This window comes from Rhynchophorus ferrugineus, unplaced genomic scaffold, assembly GCF_030347505.1.
Source record: "Rhynchophorus ferrugineus isolate W39M unplaced genomic scaffold, kcgeb_rfMv2 rfM2, whole genome shotgun sequence".
Classification (NCBI taxonomy): Eukaryota; Metazoa; Arthropoda; class Insecta; order Coleoptera; family Curculionidae; genus Rhynchophorus; species Rhynchophorus ferrugineus.
In genome coordinates, this window is record NW_027472581.1 from 7,575,608 (window position 1) to 7,588,573 (window position 12,966).

Below are 12,966 nucleotides of genomic sequence, written 5' to 3' on the forward strand. Positions count from 1 at the left end.
TATTTATTTTATTGCACTAAAGTCAGAGGTAATTCAAGCACTGAAGGACTTTCTAAGGTACACAAAGACATTGGGACATTCTGTAAAAGAGATTCTGAGTGAAAATGGCAAGGAGTTTGACAATGGAGAGGTTTTAGATCTATCTTATGAAAATACGGAATTACACAGGATTCAAGGTTGACTGCACCCTACACTCCTGAGCAGAATGGAATTTGTGAGCGAGACAATAGAACTGTAATTGAAATACCCAGAACTTTGAAATATTCAAATCCAGAAGTGACCTATCCAGCAGGATTATAGTCTGCGTTAGTTAACACCGCGGTATATATTATGAACAGAACGGGAAAATCATCTGTAGATGGTGTTAGTCCTTACGAATTGTTTAATGGAAAGAAGCTGCGAACCAAACATCTCAGGATCATTGGTTTGACATGTTACGGCCATATCCTAGTTAAAAGCGAAGAAAAATGGATAGGAAAGCCCTAGAGGGGCGCCTCATAGGATATGATGGTGACGAAAAAGGATCAAAGCGTTATTTTGGATGTTGTAATGAACATATTAAACTACCACTTCAAGTGAAACTGGAAGAGGAAACTGGAGAAGGTTAATGATGAATCACAAGATTGTGAGAAAGACAGTGACGGGGAGAGCACCATTGGGGACAGATCAGAGGAAGACTTTGATGAAGATCTTTCAGAGCTTCAAGAAGAGGGACTAAGAGACCGGTCAACTTTTAAAAAAAGTCTCAGTATTTGAATGATTATATTATTTACAACCAGGGAAATAAGATAATGCAAAGCAGAAGTTTCTATACCGAGAAGCAGTCGGAGCATTAATGTATCTAATCCTTGGGACTAGACCAGATCTGGCCTACAGCCAGAGACAACTAACATCGGAATTCAACATGTCTCGACGGTGTAGCAGGTAGAAGAGATCATGACCAAACCACTTCAGAAATCTTATTTCGGGTTCTGTGTGGTGAATTAGGGTTGCTGTAGGATTGAATTCTTTTCTTTTCTTCTTCGTTTTTATAAAGTCTTCAGCTATTTAGATAGTTATATTAAATAAAGCTGTTAAAATATTCTCACAATATCAATTAATAACTTAAAATCTCAACAGTATATACCTAACATAAACGAATTATTGTAAGAAAGCGTAGAACAGCATTGTTGACGAATTACGTATACACATAACGTATTTCTTACATTATGTGTCGATTATATCAATTATTCCCAACATTATTTTCACGAATCTAATAACATGGCAAAGTACTATATTTCGAATAAATTTACGATGCTAAAAACGGAAATTAATTTTTCAGGATGCTAATAAATTAATATGCACAAATCACAATCTAATTACTAAGTCGTGAAAATTTATGCTCTCGGTCCAATAAAACCGAAGAAACCGTTTGTTATTCGTCGTAAGATCAAGAAGGAAAACTCGAAACAGACATCCGCAACATAGCTCATTTCAATTAACGACCAAACGCTATTTATTTACATATTAATCTGGTCGCGCGAAGGTGGTGGTGGTACTAGAATAGTGACGTCGATAAAAAATCGTCGAGTTTTCAGCAAAACTCGTAAAACGACACGAGTCGACGACCTAGAGCGGCAGGAAATGATATTTCAGAAATTGATTCGCTTGTTATTTATCTAGCGATACGATCGGATTCATTAGTTCGTAGCGGATTTATGGGAATTTAAATAAAAATGCGCGTACGAACTTCCTCATCAAAATCTTACATTAATCATTTTCAGATCAAGGATATTTACTGTACACTGTATTATATACGGGCGATTGCCAATTATGAATATTTTTTTGATTGGTGATGATAATACAGTGATAACATTTAAACGGATTATCAGATCATGTTGATTGGATTGGACATAGTTAAAAATGATTGATGATTGAGTTCGTGTGAAAATAGTGTAAAAGCGAGTTTTATTTGTTTATATTTTGTTTATATTTTTTTCTTAAAAGACTGACAAAGTACCATTGAAGGAAATCATGTATCACTCCAAATATATTTGGTACTTAGGTCTCCTTCTGGTATTTAGATATTTTAGGCCTTTTAATTTCGGGTTGTTTAGATTATTTAAAAAGGTTGGAATTGTAATGTAAAGGAACTAGGCGGGTTTCTTATTTTTAGTGGTGGAATTTGTCGCCTTTGCGAATGTTTATCGATAGAAATAAAATGATTTTAACAAAACTATTGGACCGACTTCAAAATGATCAGTTGGTAGTAGTTAAAATAATATTTTAAATAGATAAATAGGTCAATGGAAACATGTCAATCGAAAAGTTCCCGGCCTACCATAGTAAAACAATTTTTTTTGGCAAAATTAGCTTTTTATTCCACATAATTCCTTTCAAGGGTGATTCACTGGTTATAGCGATCCTCCAATTTTTCGATACCATTTTTGTAGTAGGATTTGTCCGTCGCTTCAAAACAGGCCTTATTCGGCTTTATTCGTCCTTCAAACGGTACAATTATGTTATGTAATGGTCCTTTCTTTTTCAAGGTAGTCAATGAAAATTATTCCATGGGCATCCCAAAATACAGACGCCATAACCTTGCTAGCCAGCCGACTGTGCGTGACTGTCGATTGGACTTCGGAGTGAAATAATGGAGCCATGCTTCAAGCATTGTTACATATCGACGCAAAAACTCGGTTTTATTATGCTTGATCATCTTCAAACACTGCTCAGAATCATCAACTCGTCGTTCTTTTTGGTCAAAAGTGAGCCTTGTACAGAGCTTTCTCATACCTAAATATTATTGAATGATATGATGCACACGTTCAGTTGATATCCTGAGAGTGTCTGCTATTTCATTCAATTTCAATTTACGGTCTTCCATTTTGTGGATTTTTTAATATTTTCGTTGGTAATAACCTAAAGTCGTTTCACTCAAAATGCTATAATTTACAAACTAATGATTCAATTTCATTCACAAATTTATACACGCATCTTTTGAGGGTTAGGGCTAACTAAAAATATATGGATTTAATTCTAGTAGGGCCATCTATGTGTCAGGCCGAGGACTTTTCAATTGACCTGTTAGAGATGGAAATCAACTCCTTTGCTCTAAAACTCTTAATAATGGTACAATTATGTTACGGTCTATTGAAGATGTTTCAACCTATTTTGCCTTGCTCTTATTACCGTGAATACTGTCTCTTTTGAAATATCTTAAAAGGTGTTCTCACATTTGACCAATGGTTTATTTTAAGTTTTCGTAGAAAACAGCGTAAGAAAACAAAACAGAACGAGAACAACTAAAATCTCAAAGAAAAACACTCAAAATTAATTCATAGTTTTTATATTACTCATAGCAAGTCTTCATTTCATTGATATCTTAATAATACATGACAAAAATGGTTCCGTCAATTATCATTTTTTGTTTTATCCCTAATATGGAAGTAGCATAACAAGAGGTTGCTTTCAAACGGTTCCGGATAGTTTTTTTGTTTATTAATTTAACAGATGTAGTACACCAACGATATTGATTCAATAAACATTCACAAGCGGATTAGCACACATTACGTTGCATAACGCTAATAGCACCTTTTTTCTATTTAAACTGCTTGCGATCAGAGAAAAAAAATAATTAACTAACCCACGCCTTTGTTACATGTACAATTCCATTATCGCATATGGGTAATTTATATGTAGCTAACCGAAGGTATGGGTACACAAAGCGCCAAACCGCTAAATTTATGTCGTGTAAAATTGCTTTTTTTCTCTGTCTCTATCTCTTTGTCTCTCTGGCTAATGTTTCATCAGAAAAATCGACGTTTGATAGTCACACGAGTTGAAATTAGTTTTTTTTTCAATTTAGAGTTCACGGAATAATTATTATCAAATTAATTTCACATCATATATGGTGATAAAGACTACTGAATTTTAATAATTCTAAACAAACTGAAGATTAAGGATTTTGATACATCTTATTCAATTCAAGATTCCAGGATTTAAAACAGACGGTGTTACTGTGTATTAAATCGCATCGGATACATTTGAAACCAACTTCATGTTGCAGCTTCACTAACAGGCTTCACTTTTCAGTACGTGACATTTCGTCGAAGTGAAAAAAAATATGTTCTTCATTGCATTGATAGTGTCTGAATTTGTACCTAGTAAATCGCATTTACGGAAGCATTTAAGTTTTTTACTTCAACTTAAAGTGGCTGTAAAGCTTATGGCATCTATGATCCATCAATTTTAACATATAGATACTGGTGTCGAGCTTTTAAAAGTGGTGATTTCTGAGACCGAAGCCAAGGAGCGTTCTGGACCGACAAAAAAAATTGTAAACCAGGATTTGAAGGCTTCACTCGATGATGATCCGTCTAAAAAACAAGAAGAATACACAGAATTGTTTGGAGTAACACAAGAAATCATATCTAATATCTTGAAGAATATGGGAATCATTCAAAAGCTTACATGTTTTTTGTAATATGGATTGAAGCCAAGAGACATTAAGACATTGATTGGTTATGGCTTTTTTTTATTATAACTAAAGGCTTTATAATAACTTAAATCTAGGTATATAACTAGGAGGACCCATCGGCCCTATATCAGTCTCTGGTGAAATAATGTTTATACATGTCACTGCTGAATTTTTTAGTATATGCAAATCACTACACAACACAACACAAGATCAGATGGTTTGATTCTTTTGAGTCTGTGTCCTGTTTTGGTGGTATCCAATAGTTGCAATATTTCAATATCCGTATGAGAATGCAGTCTTTCCTAACGCCCGCTTGCAATTCTCTTGATTTCTTACCTGACTGTGGGTATCTGAAAGTCTCGTTGTAAGTAGTCAATCCTATAGTATTTGGGTACGCCCACAATACTTCTCAGGACTTTGTTCTGAAAAATTTATATTTTTTTTATGTTACTATTTGTAGAACATCCCCATAATTGAATTCCGCATGTCCATATAGGTTTTACTATTTGCTTATATAACAGCAATTTATTATGTACTGTTAATTGTGATTTTCTTCCAATTAGTACATTTTCCTATATTTCAATTCCAGTTCTTTTCTTCTTTATATGTTCCTTCCAGCGAAGTTTTACACCGAGATTCATTCCAAGATGTTTAGCGTTGTTGCTATATGGATAATATTATTTAATGTTATTGGTGCTTGTATGGTCTGTTTATAGGTGAACTGCACATGTACAGATTTACTTTCATTAATTCTTATTTTCCAAGCTTGTGTCCAATTATTTATATTGTCACTTGCCTGTTGTAATTTTTGTGAGGCTTCTTCACTATTGCCTCCGACAGCTATAATCGCAGTATCATCAGCAAATGTAGCCATCCTAATATTTTCCATTTGTGGTATATCACAAGTGTGGAGTAGATAAAGCGTTGGTCCCAGTACAGTTCCTTGTGGTACACCTGCTTTAGCTTCTTTTATTGTAGAGTAAGCTTCTTCTTGTTTGACTCTAAACATTCTGGTTGTAATGTATGATTTTAACTGTTCGGTGTGTTGTTTGGTATTTATGGAGACTGTGAAACACTATAGCGCACCAGAGCAACATTTTCTGTGTCACGAGACGTCCGTTCTCTTCTGTCTGCTGTCGTACCATACCGTTGAAAATTCGCATGTAAACGATAAATTGTAGTTTTGTGGCAATAATGGAACGATTATTTTCAATAAATATTATCACTATTTCTGCCCGTTCTTGTCGCGTATATTTATCCATAATAAAATTTGGTCGTCTACACAACACAATGGTTAAAGCTAAACATCATATAAACAAGATGGCACGCAATAAAAATATTAGCGAGTGTTTTGCGCCACCTGTTATATGATTTGACATATCTCTAGTAATATTTATTGAATTAATTGTATAGCCCATTTGGAAGGTAAATAAAACAGCGTAATGAATGGTCCAGCCAAAAAGGTTTAGCGCTTTAAATATAGAGACTCCGAAGATAAAGCACTCAGAGAGGATCTGCTAAGTATTTAATGGGATCATAAAATAATTTCCCATGAGCTGTTACTATTGTTAACCATTTTTGAAATTATTGAAGCCACTGGAGCAGGTTATTAAAAAAAGGCCAGAATTGATAGGAAAGGCGTTGTGTACCATCATGAGTCGGAAAAATTGAAAGAACATGGTTAAGATGTTTTTATGTCTCTGTAAAACTGTCCTAATTAGCTGATTTCAAAATATACACATAGTATACTACATAGATAATCTATTCTGTGATATTATGTACCATTCTATGATTCTCGGATGATTTAGTTTTAAACTATTTTATTTTTTTCTAAATACACGTTGTGAAGTACACATTACAAGATTTAAGTTTCATTTAACTTTTTTTATTCGACAAGGAAATAACGGAAAAATGTAAAATTTTAATTTGTATACGGAGGGGCGCATCTTTTGGCTTATTTGTGAAATACGTCTATAATAACTTCGATTCGTAATGAGTCTTGATGCGAAACTTCACTGGAAGGAACATGTAAAAAATAAAAGGAAAAAGTTCAAATATAGAAAAATGTTTTAGTTATTTGGAAGAAAATCACAATTATCAGGACAAAATAAATTACTATTGCTCAAGCAAATGTTACGATCTATAGTCATTTATCCAGACTTCATTTATGGGGATGTTCCGAGAAAAGTAATATAAATATAAGTTATCCAACAAAGTCCCGAGAAGTATTGTAGGTTCGCCTAGGCTATAGGACTGATTAGTTACGAGACCTTTAAATACCGATTGTCACTCGAGAAATCTAGAGAATCTCAGGGGTATATGGAAAGGGACTTCATTCTGTTGTCGACAACGAAGTATTGTAACTCTTGGATAACACTACAACGGCACACAGACTCAACATAATCAAATCACTTGATCTTGTGTTGTGTAGTGTAGTGACGTTATTTAATAGAAAAACAGCGGCGTTAATACATACACACTATTACACCAGAGGCTAAGATAGGGCCGATTGTAGGTTAGTCGGAAACGACTAGTAACAGTGTAATTAACATCATAAAAATGAACTTTGGTTGTAACAAAACGGTGTAATGATTAGTCACATACATTGGACTACGGGGATATGTTAAATGCCAATGTAACTCCAAAGACCTACAAGTAATTGTCAATAATAGAAAATATGCACAGAACTGTTCGTGATATATAAAGACGAAGAATCGACAATGTGCTGCAGAATAGTATTAAAATTATAGCCTTTATTTAAGAATTTTTTTAGAAAATTTACAATATGTTATATAAAAAATAATCCAATATTATCCCAAAATACTGATATTCAAAAATACATTAATACTGAAGTGATTATTAATATTTAAACAATGCTTTTTTGCCGTTCATTTTATCGACCATTAATGAATATTGTTATAATTATTATTAAAAAGAATGTAATTTTGATTACATTGAAGTTTTCTCCAATCTATATTCGAAATACTTATTTCTGTACAAGAGACCTTATTACCATTTTAGGTAATAATCAATTTGTCAATATTCAGATACCCAATATACGAAAACTTTCTCTTTTGGTCCTGTTGTACTTTATATTTCGACTTACTGTCGCATAAACATATATTGTAACAGTTCTTTGTTGGTCAGAACACATACGTGCGAAAATGAAACTGCTACAAATATTATATTTTGTGAATTTGATTTTTGCGATTCTTTAAAAATATTTGTAAACAAATATAAATTAGGTCTAAAGCACATCATATCACATATATAGTCTATTCAAAGTTTATTTGTATGTGCGTCATCAAGATGTATTGCCTGTCGCAATTTGCAAATTCGTTTTAAAATCAGACAATATTTTCTTTCTCATTTTATTCTAATTAAAAAGAGACACAATGCTGTCTGACTAGTTCCGACACGTAAACGAATGAGCCTGTCAAATTCACCTAGTTGTCAGACGTATGCAAAATTCTTGAAATCTATAGCGATAAGAGGTTAAAATTCTAACCTAAAAACTGTTGTGGCTATATAATTAGCTGTAGTTTTTATATCTACTAACAGGTAAATTGAAAATTCCCGACCTTAAACATAGATGGCGCCACTAGAATTAAATCCATATGTTTTTTAATTAGCCCTAACTCCCAAAAGATGCCTGTATAAATTTGACAACTGTCTTGATTGAATTTGACATTAGTTTGTGAATTATAGCATTTTGACTGAAGCAACTTTTGTTATTGTGAAGAAAATGGATAAAAAGGAATTTTGCGTGTTGATAAAATATTGCTTTTTGAAGGGAAAAAAATCAGTTGAAGCGAAAACTGGGCTTGATGCCGAGTTTCCGTATACTGCCCCAGAAAAATCAACCATCAGGAATAGGTATGTTAAGTTTAAACGTGGTGAAATGAGCACGAAGACGATGAACGCATTGGATGCCCAAAAAAGGTCGCTACCGACGAAAACCTTAAAAAACCTTAAAAATCCACAAAATGGTTTTGAATGACCGTAAATTGAAATTGAATGAAAAAGCAGATACACTAAAAATATCAACTGAACGTATACATCATATCATTTACGAATATCTGGGTATGTGAAAGGTTTGTGCAAAGTGGGTGCCGCGCAAGCTCACGTTTGACCAAAAACAACGACGAGTTGATGATTCAGAGCAGTGTTTGAAGATGATCAAGCGTAATAAACCCGAGTTTTTGCATCGATATGTGACAATGGATGACACGTGGTTCCATCATTTCATTCCGAAGTCCAATCGGCATTCATCTGAGTGGACTGCGCACGATAAATCAGCTCCAAAGCGTGGGCAAACGCAAGAGTAGTTTAGGCATGGCAAGGTTATGACGTCTGTATTTTGGGATGCGCATGGAATAATTTTCATTAACTACCTTGAAAAAGGAAGGACCATCAACAGCGACTATTACATAGTGTTATTGGACCGTTTGAAGGACGAAATCGGCGAAAAAAAGCCGTATTTGAAGAAAAAGAAAGTGCTGCTTCACCCAGACAATGCACCGTGTCACAAGTCAGTGATTATTTCCTGTTGTTAGATCTCAAAAGAATGCTCGCTGGGAAGAAATTTTCGTCGAATGAAGAGATGATCGCCAAAACTGAGGCCTATTTTGGAGCAAAAATGGTATAGAAAAGTTGGACAAATCCCTTGAAGGAAATTATGTTGAATAAAAAAAAACTAATTTTGTCAAAAAATATGTTTTACTATGGTAGGCCGGGATTGACCTGTTGTAATGTCAAAATAAATTATATTTGATAACATTTTGTCACTTTTATAATTTAGATTATAATTTTGTTGTACGTCAAAACCAAACTGAACTAAAACTCAGAGTTGATGCGGTAACATTGCGACGTTTTGACATCAGAAATTTCGATGGCGCATTTACAAATAAGCTTTCAATAGATTATATAACATCGCGTTAAACAAAAAGTTGACCAGAATAGAATCAAAATAAAAATATTGTACTGGTTTGCTAGAAGATACTCTTAATTTGACCTAAAATAAAAGAGAGTGGTTCATCAGTCAATTATAAAGCGAATTTGGATATATGGGGTGGAAATATGGTGTAAGACATTAAATTAATTAGTAATTCAACACTGCCAAAACAGTTCATTGATTAATTATTAATGCTTATCGCTATGCAACCAAAGCAGAAGTCCAGGATGATCTTGAAATTCAATGTTTCTACGAAATTATCCAAGATATCAACTTAAAATATGAGAGCAGGTTACTAAATTACAGCAACTTGGAGGTAATTTAGCTACTGGATAACGTAAAGCGTATAAGATTGAAGCGAATCAAACCAGAGGAATTTGTATAGTTTAGTGAAGTGAACCCTTAACTTTAGCTTAAATAACAATTATTTATCTGGCACTTGTCATTTGAATTTGAGTGAAAATTATTTTATAATTAACATTAGACTAGGCGTATCTAAGAATAGATGTTATGTCAGAATAAAATTCCCAATGTTGACTGATTCCTGAAATCCTCATTTTTTGTTTCAATTTTAAATTTACATTTGTATTGCATTATTGTTTTAATAACTTATTTATTTTCCAATCCATTCGATTGATTAATGAATAAATTCCCCGAAATGCAATATCAGAACAGTAGTACCATAATGCATAATTTCCAAACAGCTGACAAATTATTAATAGCATTCATATCGGATACATATCGCAATAAATTTATCTAGGAATCGGAATTAACTTTGAGGTATGTTTTTCGGAAAATCGAGTAATAAAGCAGAAAATCATTAGTCATGGTCAGTGAACAGTCAGATTTAATGGTACCTTGCCATTATATAATATATTATACACCTGAATTATCTTGATATAGCGCGATAGAATGACCAGCTGCTAAGGAATATATACATAGAATAAATAATCGTAATGAAACTATCTGTAATATAATTAATATCATGATTGCTTAATGATTTATAATGATATTCTGATGATTAATTATAAATTATAAATACAGTTATTTTAGTTATATTTGTGGAAGATTTTTGATAAAAATGTTAAAATTGTCAATATGGTTTGGTTTTCAAAAAAGTTTATTTGGCCTTTACTTGAAAAATTTTATTAAAAATTATATCTGCTGAATGGTGACGGCGATTCGCTACTGTAACTTCCGGCTCTTTTCAAGGCATTTTTCATGACATCTTGCAACATCTGAGGCTGAATTTGTTCAATTTCGTGACGAATATTGTCTTTAAGATGTTGAATCCGGAGATCTGGCTGGCGATGCTAAATGGCCACTTCGCGAAAAAACGTCATTTAATTATTGAATTGTTGAATAACTGTGTGTGCTGTGGCCCCATCTTGCTGAAACTACATGTCTCCCAGTCCTTGCTTTTCTATTTCGGGCACAAGAAATAGCACGACAAGATACAATAAAAAACATATGAAGTAAAATATATTATGCTTTTTGAGTTAAGAGAGTGAAGCTTTTTAATAAAATATATATCCCCAAGGGGTATTCTAAACTAGAAATTAAAAAAAAAAAGTTTTATTTTTGATGTTTTCAAAACCTAGCTGTTTAAGCATTTGCCCTTAAGACAATTCTTTTATATTTAAAATATTTTTGGAGACATCTAAACCGGCCCACGTAAAAACGAAACTTTTAAGGCGTCTTTCTTGAAACTGCGTTTTTAGAGACTGTTGACATAGGATCTCAAGTTTTACTGAACCGATTTTATAATGTTTGATAAATATATAAAAATATTCCTTTTTAAAAACAATCTATTACTATTTGTACTAGTTTTGTTTAAAAATAACGATAAGCTTTTTAGAAAACTGAAACATTTGACGAGTTATACAACAGTAAATACTTATCTTGAATAGAAAATTGAGTAATATATATTTATTACACAATGCAGATGTATAATAGCTTCTAAAGCTGAAATTAGTTCAGCTAGAAATAAATTCATAAAATACCTTTTTAATATATTAACAACCTGTTAACTGAATTAATAGCATAAATTATAAATTTAGGTTGACAGTCAGATGTTCTACATATGGATGGTCTGAAAGGCAAAGCAACGGGCCTTTTATTTAAAATGAGATTGAATGGATAGCAGATGGTATCAGCCTATGGCACATAAATCTTCGTACACCTGCTACCTCCAAATGTATCACAAGGAACATAAAAGGCTATAGGGTAACAAAGGTTTTTTCTTTCAATTCATTGCCAAATATACTATTTTTTGAATAATATGGTATAAAATTACCCATCAAATCTAAATAGGTTTTAAGAAATTTATCAACTCATACACTAAAATATGTTCTAATATAATATGTTCAGTATTTTATCAATTGTCATTTTGTTAGTTTGCTATATATTGATAAAAATGCGAAATATCAAATAAACAACTATTAAATAACCTAACCAAACTAAATTTGATGTAGTATTAGTATTACTACATTATTCAGCTGGAACAGATGTCAACCTTGGATCACTTAACACAATGGAACAAGCCAATCAAATTACCAAACTCTTAGAAGGTGACGGTGATGCTGCTTCGTCATATTTCAATTATCGGTTTTGGTCTCAAAAATGATTGAAAAGTGATTTTTATGTCAATGACAAACAGTGGCCTGTAAGACCAAGGACTTTGAAAACTTATTGGAAGATAACCCAGCTCAAACTCTTAATGTACTTTCAGACACATTAGCAATTGATAAGTCAAGAGAATGGACAGTGACCACACAAAGTGACTGAAAATGCTATTTTAAACTATTTCGGGCTATTCAGAACAGTTTTCTGTAGCGTGTTGTGATTGGCGACAAAAGTAAATCTACTAAAAAAACAGTCGAACTGTGCATTTGACTGAAAATAGTAATTACTATTTTCAGTCGCTAGCTCCCAACTCTACTCATATTTATTTGGAAATTATGTGGTCTATTGGTTAAACAAACAGTAAGTAGAGATTAGGACTGTCATCATTTTAAAGGAATATTTTTTATTTTATAGAGTATTCGAGATGCCAACGCATAATTTTTTAAAAATATTTTAAGGTATCTTTTTTACCAATAAAAAATTCATGAAAATGATAGAAGAAAAAAAATACATATTCATCATTCGAAAATGTGCTTCAGTGGACAGCTGAAAAAAGCGGCGAATAACACTTCTAATGTATTCTAATACGAATGGTTTACACATAATTGGATGAGAAACAGAAAACCTAAATTCATTCATGCTTAAACTTTAATATCTCTATTGAATACTGCAGTTTACAAATTCTGGTAAACTTTTGGACTCCAGCAGATGAGAAACTTAACGTTATGTGATGCGCCCTGAACGCAGATCCTGAATCTGTATGTTAATATTGGTTCAAGTTTTCATGTCAGCGCATGAAGGCAGTACTGCGCTCTTTTAACAACTGTCACCTGAGGGCATTGAATTAAACATTATTTGTAATTTGTTTTCCTGCTATGATTGTGCTTCCGGATGTATGAAAATACAGAGACAATGTTGCAAAGTTGAT

At 32.8% G+C, this 12,966-nt stretch overlaps 1 protein-coding gene across 3 annotated transcripts in view; it reads right to left on the reverse strand.

Moving 5' to 3' along the window:
* The window catches only part of LOC143191313 (band 4.1-like protein 4), a 51,007-nt gene that overhangs the window by 4,176 nt on the left and 33,865 nt on the right, over window positions 1-12,966 (reverse strand). The gene's annotated exons all lie outside the window — the stretch shown is intronic.